Here is an 11,322-nt window from a genome sequence, read left to right on the forward strand (position 1 = left end):
TGGAACTCGAAGGTGTCTCAACGGAATCGTACCCTTGAAAGTCGTGATCTTCATTTGTAAATTTTTGTTTTTTATTTTGGTTTAATAAATAAATAAAGTAAAGTAAAAGTAGCGGTAAAATGCAAAAATAAATTAACTAAGCCATTCAACAAACCTCCTTTCTCTCTCTCAAGTGACCCAAATATATGGGTATACATATATGTAAGCTCACGTCTGACAAACTCCGTAGCGCCTCACGCTCTCTCATTAATCGCTTAACGTTATACCAACACCGAAACAATTAAAAATTTCTTTATTCTTCTTCGTTTCCGAATGACCAAAAGCGCAAGCATTTCTTTGTGACGGTCTCAATCCATGTGCCATAGCGATTGACGCGTGCATAGACGCCAGGGAAGCCAGCTGGCAGAATAACCTTCATCCTACGATACTACGCCAGCAATCCTGATGTTCTCATTACCGGGCGCGACTACTATGCAGCGGTCCGCCGCTATCACCTGTGGCACAGGAGTCCTTCTGCACCTTCATCAAAACCGGCGCACAGCATGTTGTCTGTGATCCGCGTGAGCCGTAGCGCGATTTGCGGCAATCCTCCTGCAGACATGATGGGAACTTGTACTTCCTGTGTAGTATAAATAAATTCGAGAATATATAAGCCACTAATATATGAATATGAATATATAATATGAATTACTTATAAATAACTTTTGGGATTTCGATTAAAATGAAAGTTTCAAGAAATGTCTTCAAACAAAATGAATATGTCTTTGATAAAAGTTGAACTACATGAGTATGAATCATGGCAAAGTATCTGCCCACCAATCGATAAGGCGTCCGCAAAGAAAGGAAGAATGTTTTTGAAGACGAAGTGTAATAAAGTAGGACTTTTAAGTAGAAAATTTAAAAACTGTTTAAGACGGAGTAGCTTTTTGGGCGAAATATTAGAATGTTATGCGTTTTCTAGAGTAATGTCGAACCAGATTCTAAAAGGATCTTCCAAAATTGCAAATGGGTTAACAAAATTCATATGCATGGAACCTTGTTCCATGGTTTCAAAGAAAAAGCAATATAAAACAAGTAATGAATTGCTAAAGTTCGGGTGTCACCGAACATTTTATACTCTCGCATGATAAAATGACAATCGAGATTTCATTATCCGCCATTTACATATTTTTCAAATACCGTATTTGTGTAAGGTTTTATTCCGCTGTCATCATTGGTTCCTAATGTATATATTATTCAGAGAAGGCATCAGATGGAATTCAAAATAGCGTTATATTGGAAGAAGGCGTGGTTGTGAACCGATTTCACCCATATTTCGTACATGTCATCAGGGTGTTAAGAAAATATTATATACCGAATTTCATTGAAATCGGTCTAGTAGTTCCCGAGATATGGTTTTGGTCCTCATAAGTGGGCGACGCCACGCCCATTTTCAATTTTAAAAAAGCCTGGGTGCAGCTTCCTTCTGCCATTTCTTCCGTAAAATTTAGTGTTTCTGACGTTTTTTGTTAGTCGGTTAACGCACTTTTAGTGATTTTCAACATAATGTACTTTGTATTGGAGGTGGGCGTGGTGATTATCCGATTTCTTCCATTTTTGAACTGTATATGGCTGAAGGAAACGACTCTATAGAGTTTGGTTGACATAGCTATAGTAGTTTCCGAGATATGTACCAAAAGCTTAGTAGGGGGCGGGGTCACTCCCACTTTTCCAAAAAAATTACGTCCAAATACGCCCCTCCCTAATGCGATCCTTTGTGCCAAATTTCACTTTAATATCTTTATTTATGGCTTAGTTATGACACTTTATAGGTTTTCGGTTTTCGCCATTTTGTGGGCGTGGCACTGAGCCGATTTTGCCGATCTTCGAACTTAACCTTCTTATGGAGCCAAGAAATACGTGTACCAAGTTTCATAATGATATCTCAATTTTTACTCAAGTTACAGCTTGCACGGATGGACGGACAGACAGACATCTGGATTTCAACTCTACTCGTCACCCTGATCACTTTGTTATATATAACCCTATATCTGACTCTTTTATTTTTAGGACTTACAAACAACCGTTATGTGAACAAAACTATAATACTCTCCTTAGCAACTTGTGGCGAGAGTATAATGAGGTCACTGGTGTATATACCCTCTGGACTGCATCTTTTGAACATTCTCCAAAAGAAATATGACACATTTAGTCAAGAAGTTTTCTTTGAAGAAATTACTGTATATGTGTTAAATAAGTCTGTTGGTTCTCGAGGTCTGAACTGAGTCGTGGGAAAGGATTTAAAATATTGTTGGTTATAATGGAAAATAAACGAAATATAAGTCATGGTGTAAGCGAATGGCAAGGGAGACTATCGGAGAACACATAACTGATACGATAAAAGGCTTATCAATAACAAGATTTTATAAGTTTTTGCAATATAGATTCGTCCTAAGACTGCGCAGCCATTAAAATATTCATCACAACTCGAAATAATGCAATCTCTACTCCTCTAGTTTAAAATTTTGCTCACCTGCAATGTATCAGCGGTAGGTCCACCCACTTTAATAGCACCCCAACCAGTCACAATAGCAGTTTCCCCCTTGAAGGACTTGCCAGGCGTAGGCATGCAAACCGGATGTAAGAGTTCGGTCATTTCCACCGGTTTGTCCAATTGTATGATGGCGATATCATTATCATATGTACGTGCATTATATTTCGGATGGGTGGTAATATTGGCGACATTGCGATCGATCTCTGAAAATGCGACATCTTACGATCATGCCCAGCAGGCGTACGCTAGCACGCGTCTCTTGCGGAAGCCATACACACAATGCGAAGCAGTGATAAGGAATTGATCGTTGATGAGCGAAGCGGCGCAGTAGAAGCGACCACCATACAACAGCATAGCCATCCAAGGATACTGATGCACCTCGTCGTCTCTTGACCGCCTGCGCTTCTGTGTATTGGCTATGCCGCAAACGCACTCCGTGCAATTCCGTGGCGGGATTGAGGTACGATCGGCGGTGGTGCGGGCGTTATTGCTGGCGCTGCCATTACTGGTGGCGGTCGGTACTGCCGTTGTGCTCGGCAGTGCTGGTGTTGTGGGTTCCAACGTAGTGCTGGTGCTCGGCACGGGTGCTGGTGTAGCGGTAGTTGGTTGCGGTGCCGGTGGCAGTTCCAGGTGGTGCTGGTCAAACCATCAGGCGATGTTGTGGTCGCACTAGGTTGGCACACCAAATATATTTGGACGATTGGGCAACAGCGAGAGCACCCACTGTATGAAAGTATTCTGTGATTGACGCAACAGCGCGGCAGGTTCACTACGCAAGCGCAGGAGATTCACCTCATAGGTGGCTTGTGTGGCTGTAGGACCCGTGGCAGCGATTATGGCGCCTGCTAATAGCAGACAGCAAACGATATTTTTCTTAAACATTGTTAAATTATATTTCTTTTATTTTGAGGAAATGCTTTCTTCACACTTTTTTCGGAATTAACACCTCAAGTATCGCTCCATACCGTGGTGCCGGACACACCCTGCGCATTTCTCCACAGCCGAACACTACCACTGACCGTGGCGCGTATAACAATAGCGCACCCGGTAGCTGATTTTTGTAAAGTGGGCCACAATGACTGGACTCGATCGACGCATCACGTAGTTTATTTGTAAATTCATTGCGCTAATTTAATCGTCGCAAGCGGCGGTGGCGTCCAGCTGAAGCGTGAGCCGCTACAAGCTGCGGAAATTGCGGCGCGCTCAGCGTTATAAACACCGCGCTGTACGCTGAGTGGGCGTACGAGGTATGCCTACATACAGCCAATAGCCAAAAATAACACATGTTGTTGGTAGCATAACGTGCGTGATTGGCGCTTCGGCTGGCGAAAGTTTGTTGCGTCCCAAAGTCACGGTGCAAAGTGGCTGAAATAAATCTGCTTTTACTTAAATATTTCTCTTGTTTTGCTTTGTTGCCAGACTTTTCTGTGTCGCTTTCTTGGTAACATACAGACACATACATATATTTTGATTTTGATTTTTCGTGAACCCAATATAGCTGCCTATATTTATTGTATTTTTTGTTCACAACCTTCAACTATTGTCTTCTGTAACGCACGATTGTTTTGTATATTTCTTTGACGTCTGCTTGCAAATTGTTAGGTAATCGGTAATGGTGGCACTTCGCTGGCATTTCACGTACACCCTTGTTGCCCAGAATTCCATTTGGTCACGCTTTTGTTCATTACATTTTATTGCTTTTCGCGTAGCGCTGCGCTATGTATCACATGCACCATATTAAAGTAACAAATGCCAGTAACATCGATGCTTAGGTACCCTATTCAATTAAGTTAATGAAGTTTAAAAAATTATTTTCGACACTTGAGAGCAATAGGTTATAGGCGCTTTGTTGACGACTCACAAAGTTATCACCTGATCTCGGGTAGTTAAAGTAGTGAAGTTATTTTTCTCAAAAACTTACAGTCAGGAATTCTTTATATGAAAATCATCCGTTCGTCCTTGTAATATTCGGACCACACAACGCCAAGGTTGTACTTCATTTTCGACCCTTGTTATCACGAAGTGTCATGAGAATTGTTAAGAGTTCAAGCAAATACTTTTCAGTCATTTTGTATATTTGCTATACAGCATAGGAATTAATTAATTAAGCCATCAAGTGAGATCATCCACGTTTCGATACAATCATCATGCTAAATATTTTCCTCTTGATCTGAAAGTGACCTCTTTCATCAACGATGGAAACATTACATCTTTAGAAAGTAAAGTACAAGTAATGAACGCATCCAAAATGGAAAAGCACACACCTATCAAATACTAAGAGGGAAACTTTCCGCTGAGTCCGCCAAAACCAACTCTCAGAAACTACTCCCACAATGAAACGTTGGAAAATTTCAAAAGAAGCCAATGCAGAGGGAAGTCGAACTAAACAGTACAAGAATAGCTAGACATGCATAAAGACTGCATCCAAGGGTCTGTACAGACGGAAGCTCATTTTCACCTAACACCATTCAGGAGAGATGTGGTGAGATTAGAGTAGATTGTCGATTCAGTGTTGCTTACGTTCTTCGACGAGATCCGTTTCTTCCATCTGGATTTCGACTCCTTGAACACTTTAGGGGATTGATTGATTATTACACGAGGAATGCACCGCGACCTTAGGTCTACTGTGGCCTCTCCTAAATCATAAAGACTAACATCTCCAGCATATTGATAAAGTCCAATATTCTGCTGAGTGCTAGCGAAGCATAAATGCGTGATCCCCATTTGAGTCATGGATCCGCGTCTAAGCCTACATCTACTATCTATCATCTACTCTATAAGCAGGTGTTCTGCGTTTCAGGCTCCCAGAACTATATAATTTATGCAAGCAGCGGTAGGTCCAAGTTGTAAATTATTCTACCGCTGTGTAGAAGGCGATGAGTAGCCCAGTTTCCTTTTCCCCTTCGAGGTAAAATTATCTAAACATTTTGCAGTAAACGGTTATAACTTCGGCGCTGGCAGATGCCTACCCACTACTTCATTATTTCGGACCAACTCCTTTATAGTGTGGGATGGTGCCGCTCAGACGATTCCATCTGACGTTTTTTGGATGTCCGTGTTCGGACCCGGGTCTTTTTGTTTACTCATCAGGTGTTAAAATTACGATGCCTTTAGGCTCATACTTAACCAGAATATCCTGGCGACACTTGCAGTACTGCGCATTTGCTGTTCTGACCGGGGAGCTAAGCGAAAACCTGCGTATTAACCAGAGAATAAACTCAGTTCCAGGAATAGACCACCGAGCCTATTAAAGAGAGAACATGCTGTTGGTAATGCCAAGAACAATAGAAGGTCTATCGAAAGCCGCTCAAAGACTAGTTTTAAACAGCGATGAAATATTTTGAGGAAGGTGATGAAGACTTCTTTTCTGGTGATTTTGTACAGGCCATAGTTTCACATCGAAGTTTATATATTCAATTTTTTTAGGTTCTTACAGAGCTGAAGTGCCACAGTCTTATTGGAATTTGACGGTGACTTTTTATTTAACTGTTATTGGCTGGCTGCCTATTTATTCGCAAAAAATAAACTGCGAAGTACCAAGACTACGTTATTATGAGTACCCAACGCCAGTCAATAAATCCATCAAATTTGGGGAAAAACGAAAAAGCCTTTGAAAAAAAATGCAAAAAACTCGCCTCTACTTCACAGATCGAAGATTAAAAGTCAGAGAAAAGCCGGAAGCGAAAAACAATAAAATAAAAGTCAAACAAGATCTCAGCATGGATTACCGAGACCAATGGGACGCCAACACGAACTGCACAAAACAAAATCGAACGAAAAAAGAAGAACATATTGATTACATGCAGCTAGTGTTGTTAGTGTGGCATGGCGACGCCCGTGGCTGTCAACGCGCTTTGCTGCACATACTCTCACCACATATTTGCGCCACAAATTGGTAACACTGCCATCGATCACGTGCCGCAGCCAACATCTGGCTGCGGCTCAGCGCAACCGCCAAAAGTAGCAGTGGAGTGGGAAACCGCGCTACACAGCAAAGCATTAAGAAAATAGTGAGGGAAGAGTAGGCCCCCTGCGGCGGGGAATGGAAAGCGTTTGCGCTTGCCCTGGTTTTCATAATGAACGCGAAGCTGCGCTAGTTCAGGGCTTAAACTTACTACCCGGAGCTGAAGAGGACAAAAGTCCCTGCTGCTGTCTTAAAGGCAGTAAATCAAAAAATCAATACAGCGCGTTGTGCTAGATTACCGTTCGTGTGGCCGTTTAGCGCTTTTTCTTTATATAATTTTTCTTTTTGCTTTTGTTATCCACTTTTGATGAAGAACTAAATAACAGAAATAATGGAATAAGTGATAAATCCTTTCAGCGACGAGTTGAGCGCCGACAATGTGGTTACGCCACATCGCTAACGGCGAATGCTAACTTTGTTGTATATTGTAAGTGATTTTTGGTTTCGAAGCGCTAATTTTTATTCTTCAATTCGGTTTAGAGCGCCGAGCCATTGCTGGTTTTGACCGGCTGGCGTTTCTTTTCTTCCAGTTTCTGGATGCAACCGAATTGGAATATTGTGGTTGTAAAATTTATTATGCGCGAAATTTCGTGATTGAAGTCGCTAAGAAAATTTAAATCACCGTAATAATAACGTATTTAGAAACCAGGAAAAGTAAGTACTAATAGAGGCTACTATTAGTATTTGAAGCTATAATTCCAAACTGAATTGAAGGTTCGCTGTCGAGAAGTTGCAATCACAACAGACAGCCGAAAGATTTTCTACCGACTTGCACCCTGCTTTCTTAGAGTACTCCGCGAGAACCTGCCATAAGTGGAACTGTAAGACGCCATTTCAAGCGTACAACTGAAACCAAACCAAAAGCCCGCCGTCAATAAACTGATTGACCTTATCAGTGCGTCTGTAGGCTTAGAAAATCATCAGCTAACCAGATGTTCACCACGCACAAAGTCATGGAAAAGACCCGGGAAAAGGAACCGACACACCACTATTCGCCGATTTCAAGGCTGCTTTGACAGCACGAAAAAGCTGGCTAATTTATGCTGCCATGTCTGACTTGGTATACCACAAATTAAAATGACATATGTAAACTGGCATTGAGCAAATACCAAATATGTCAGGATCGGAAGGACTTCGAAGTTGTAGATGACTCTTCAATCACCGCTGAAAAATAGTTCGAGCTACAAGAGCTCTATTCGAATGGATACAATCTTCTATAAAAATGTAAGGCGGTTGGCGCACGCCGGCTGGCCGGTCGGCTCACACAACTACTACGTCGTTTGTTCTGCTTTCTCCAGACTGGATGTAAGGAAGACGACAGACGAAATGTTCCGTTTATCAAAATTCAACAATGCCGCACTCGGCAGACTCTGGTTCTGCACGTCACCGTTGACAGTCATAACATCGAAGCTGTAGATAATTTCTCATTCATCTGGAACCAGGATTAACACGAACAACAACATAAGTCCTCGAACCAACGCAGGATATTTCTACAACAGGTGCTACTGGAATAAGGTACTGAGTAGCAAAACTCATCTCTCGACGAACAAAAGAACAAACTTCACAAGCTTTCACTATCATCTTTGCCTTTGCAGGTGGGGAGGGTATTAAGCGATGACGATACTTCCAGATGAGTTCATGCTATGAGTTTTTGAGAAAGTTCTGTGGAAGATGGTCCGTCCTTGCACACAGCAAATCTGGGCTTAGTCATCGCAATCAATGGTAGGATGAGCTCGCATGAAATATACAGTTCATGACTAGGTCATGCTGTCCGAATGGACGGTAAAAACCCCGCTTTGAGAGTATTCGGCGAAAATTCGCCAGGGGAAGCGGAACCTCCACACCTCACAGAACGCCGATATAACGAATGTTCAATATAACGAATGTTCAATATAACGAATTAGGATAGTTGCTGCCGCCAACAACAACAACAGCCTGCAGCCAAACATGTGCTGACCTTAAATCACATTTTGGCGCAAACATGAGCACCAAAACCCGATTAACGAGATGAGCTAACCAGTAACGAAAACAAGGATTTCTTCATAATCATCTGCGGTGGCGTACGTCACCGTGGCAACCACAAACATAGCTGGTGATGTTGCAAAAAATAAACCAACCAAATTGTGATAAGCAAATTGTGGCAACGTAATTATATGGTATATATTATTACGTAGAAGTACGTATACATATATGGATTAATGACTCATATACAGTGAAAGTTCCAACGAACGCCGATATAACGAATGGCACCAATATAACGAACGCTGTTTTTCAATACATTGATGACTCTAGATATATAACGAAAGCTGGAAATTGGATGAACTCGATATTACGAATGTATGGCGTTTGTATTTGGTTTTGGTTGTATTACAACAAAAAACAATGCAGGCAGTTAAATACCCGTTAGTTCTTGTTATTATTGAGCTATTTTTTTTAAGAATTCTATTTATTTTTTTATGCACGCTTCATTGCGCGAAATATCAGTTGTGAGTTCAAAGTGGTAAAGTGAGGATATCGCATAAATTATTTAAAAATGGCTTCAATTCGAAAACGGCTTTGCTTGGGTGACAAATTAAAAATAATTGACGACAATAAAAAGGGGAAAACCCTGAAAGAAATCTCTTTGAAATATGGTATTCCAAAATCAAGTGTTTGCACAATTTGAAAAAATTCCCGGAAAGTGATAAGAACTGTTAAAAGTACACATGCTGGCACATTGAGACGACAATCGTTAAAGAAAGGCGAATATCATAGGATGGAAAAGGCTTTATATAAGTGGTTTGTCTCCCAGCGTGAAAAGCGCGTACCTATTAACAGAAATAGTTAGCTGTGCCGCCAAAAAGCATACTGATGCCATCGACTGCTTTGAGAAGTGTATCAAATGGTCTGAAGAAAACAACGTGGAACAGGAAAAAATATTTTTATTGAAAAGCCTACATCAAAAGGCACAGGATCTCCAAATTTCTCGCCCACAAAAGCAAATGAGCATAACAAATTTCTTTTCAGTTGAATAATGCTAATATTTTTGTTATAAAATTCAACTTTTATTAATTTTATTATATGCATTTTCCATTGTATATGTATTTATTTCAACAAATGCTTATGAATTCAAGAATAAATAGTTATTTTTAAACATATATGTACCAATATTAATTTAGTTTTCGCTTCCGATATAACGAATATTTCAGTTTAACGAACGGTCCCAACATTATATCATTCGTTATATTGGAGTACCACTGTAGTATGTTACAGATTATATATGGATCTATATGTACATATATAAATACTTTATTGATAAGTATGTTTGTATTGTTTATATGTTAGATAAATCATTTATGCTACATCCCAAATCCAGTTAATCATCACTTCACATGAGCAATACACACACACATATATACCCACATGTTTATGTAGAACAATGTGTTTCAGGTTTGATAAAAATACCTGCGCATATCCCTGTAAATACAGTCAGATAAGTAGGTTAACATGTTAAATAAGTAGACACACAAATGTAATGATTAAGCCACAGAACCTACACCAACACATATAATGAAATCTCAGCCTACTTAATAAATGATTGACTCTCTTGTTTGTGCACTCCAACTATTTCAGCACATTATTAGCAGATATGAATATTGATGTAAGTGTTTTGTTGTTTCTGTTTTTCCAAATAACGGTAATGATTTAACTTTAATATAATTGTTTTTGTATGGTGATTTCTAGAATTAATATACATACATTTTTACTGAAACAAAGCATACTTGAACTCTTTAATACACACAAAACGCTCTGGTCAAGTATATGTGTTTCCACTTTGCAAAATTTTATCGCAAAAAAAAATATACAAATGACTCAACCACTTCGACACTAAAGCGGTTTGGAAAGGGGAAAAGCTGGCTAGCTATGACGTCAAAGCATTACTGACCTTGGTAAACAAAAGTTCATCAACTAACCAAATGAGATAATTTTCAACCAACAAATATCTAGTGACTTACTATCAAACCTCATATCAACAACAGCATAAATTGAATGCTTTTGTAATGAGTGACCACAACAATTTATATGCCAAGATGCTCACCTCGCACAACACAGGTACGGTGTTTGTATGTATGTCCCATCATGCGCAACTAATACTGCAACCTGCTTGAAGCTTTGAAATGTTAGTCATTAAAGGAATCAAAATGGAATTTATGCGAAAGTGGTATGATAAAGGACATGAATGTCAAAGAAGCACTCGGAATTCAGACAAGATATTTATAGAGCCTACACATACCTTTGCACTTTTATAGTCTTTATGAATACCAATTACCTTGTCGCAAACATTCTTATAAAATATTTGATTACTTCATCAAGCTGAAAGAATTGTCAATAAAGAAGTATCAGGTAGCACTCTCTCAAAGGGTGGTAATTTAGTAGAAAATATTATGTGAGGCATATAAATACAAAGAAAATTATACAAAGCATTATAATTTTGTTATGTTGCAAAACAATTGAGTTGCCTTGAGTTGTTTTTAGTTCATATTAATTTATCTATAAATGTTCTCAAGCTCTCTGAAACTTTTCAGATATAACTGGTGATTCATGCAAAGGTACTTTTTTCAATAGTTTTTTTTTGACAGATCATGGGCGGGTCAGGTTCTTCAAGAACTGAAGCCGCTTGACCCTCTCAAGTGACTTAGCTTCGCTCTATGCGCTCTTGAAGTGTTCCAAGAAGATCCGAATTGTGTTCTGAATTGTAAACAAGCAAAATTTCCGCATTCGGAATGAAGAGCAACTTAAAGAGATTCAAGAGTTGCCATTTGGTCCAGAAAAAGCAACGGTTTCG

The 11,322-nt window shown here is 39.7% G+C and overlaps 1 pseudogene; it reads right to left on the reverse strand.

Annotated features, from left to right (window-relative positions):
- Window positions 1-246: 246 nt before the first annotated feature.
- On the reverse strand, window positions 247-3,415 carry LOC120770741 (annotated as a pseudogene).
- Between the last annotated feature and the right edge of the window lie 7,907 nt (window positions 3,416-11,322).

Source organism: Bactrocera tryoni, chromosome 3, assembly GCF_016617805.1.
Source record: "Bactrocera tryoni isolate S06 chromosome 3, CSIRO_BtryS06_freeze2, whole genome shotgun sequence".
Classification (NCBI taxonomy): domain Eukaryota; kingdom Metazoa; phylum Arthropoda; class Insecta; order Diptera; family Tephritidae; genus Bactrocera; species Bactrocera tryoni.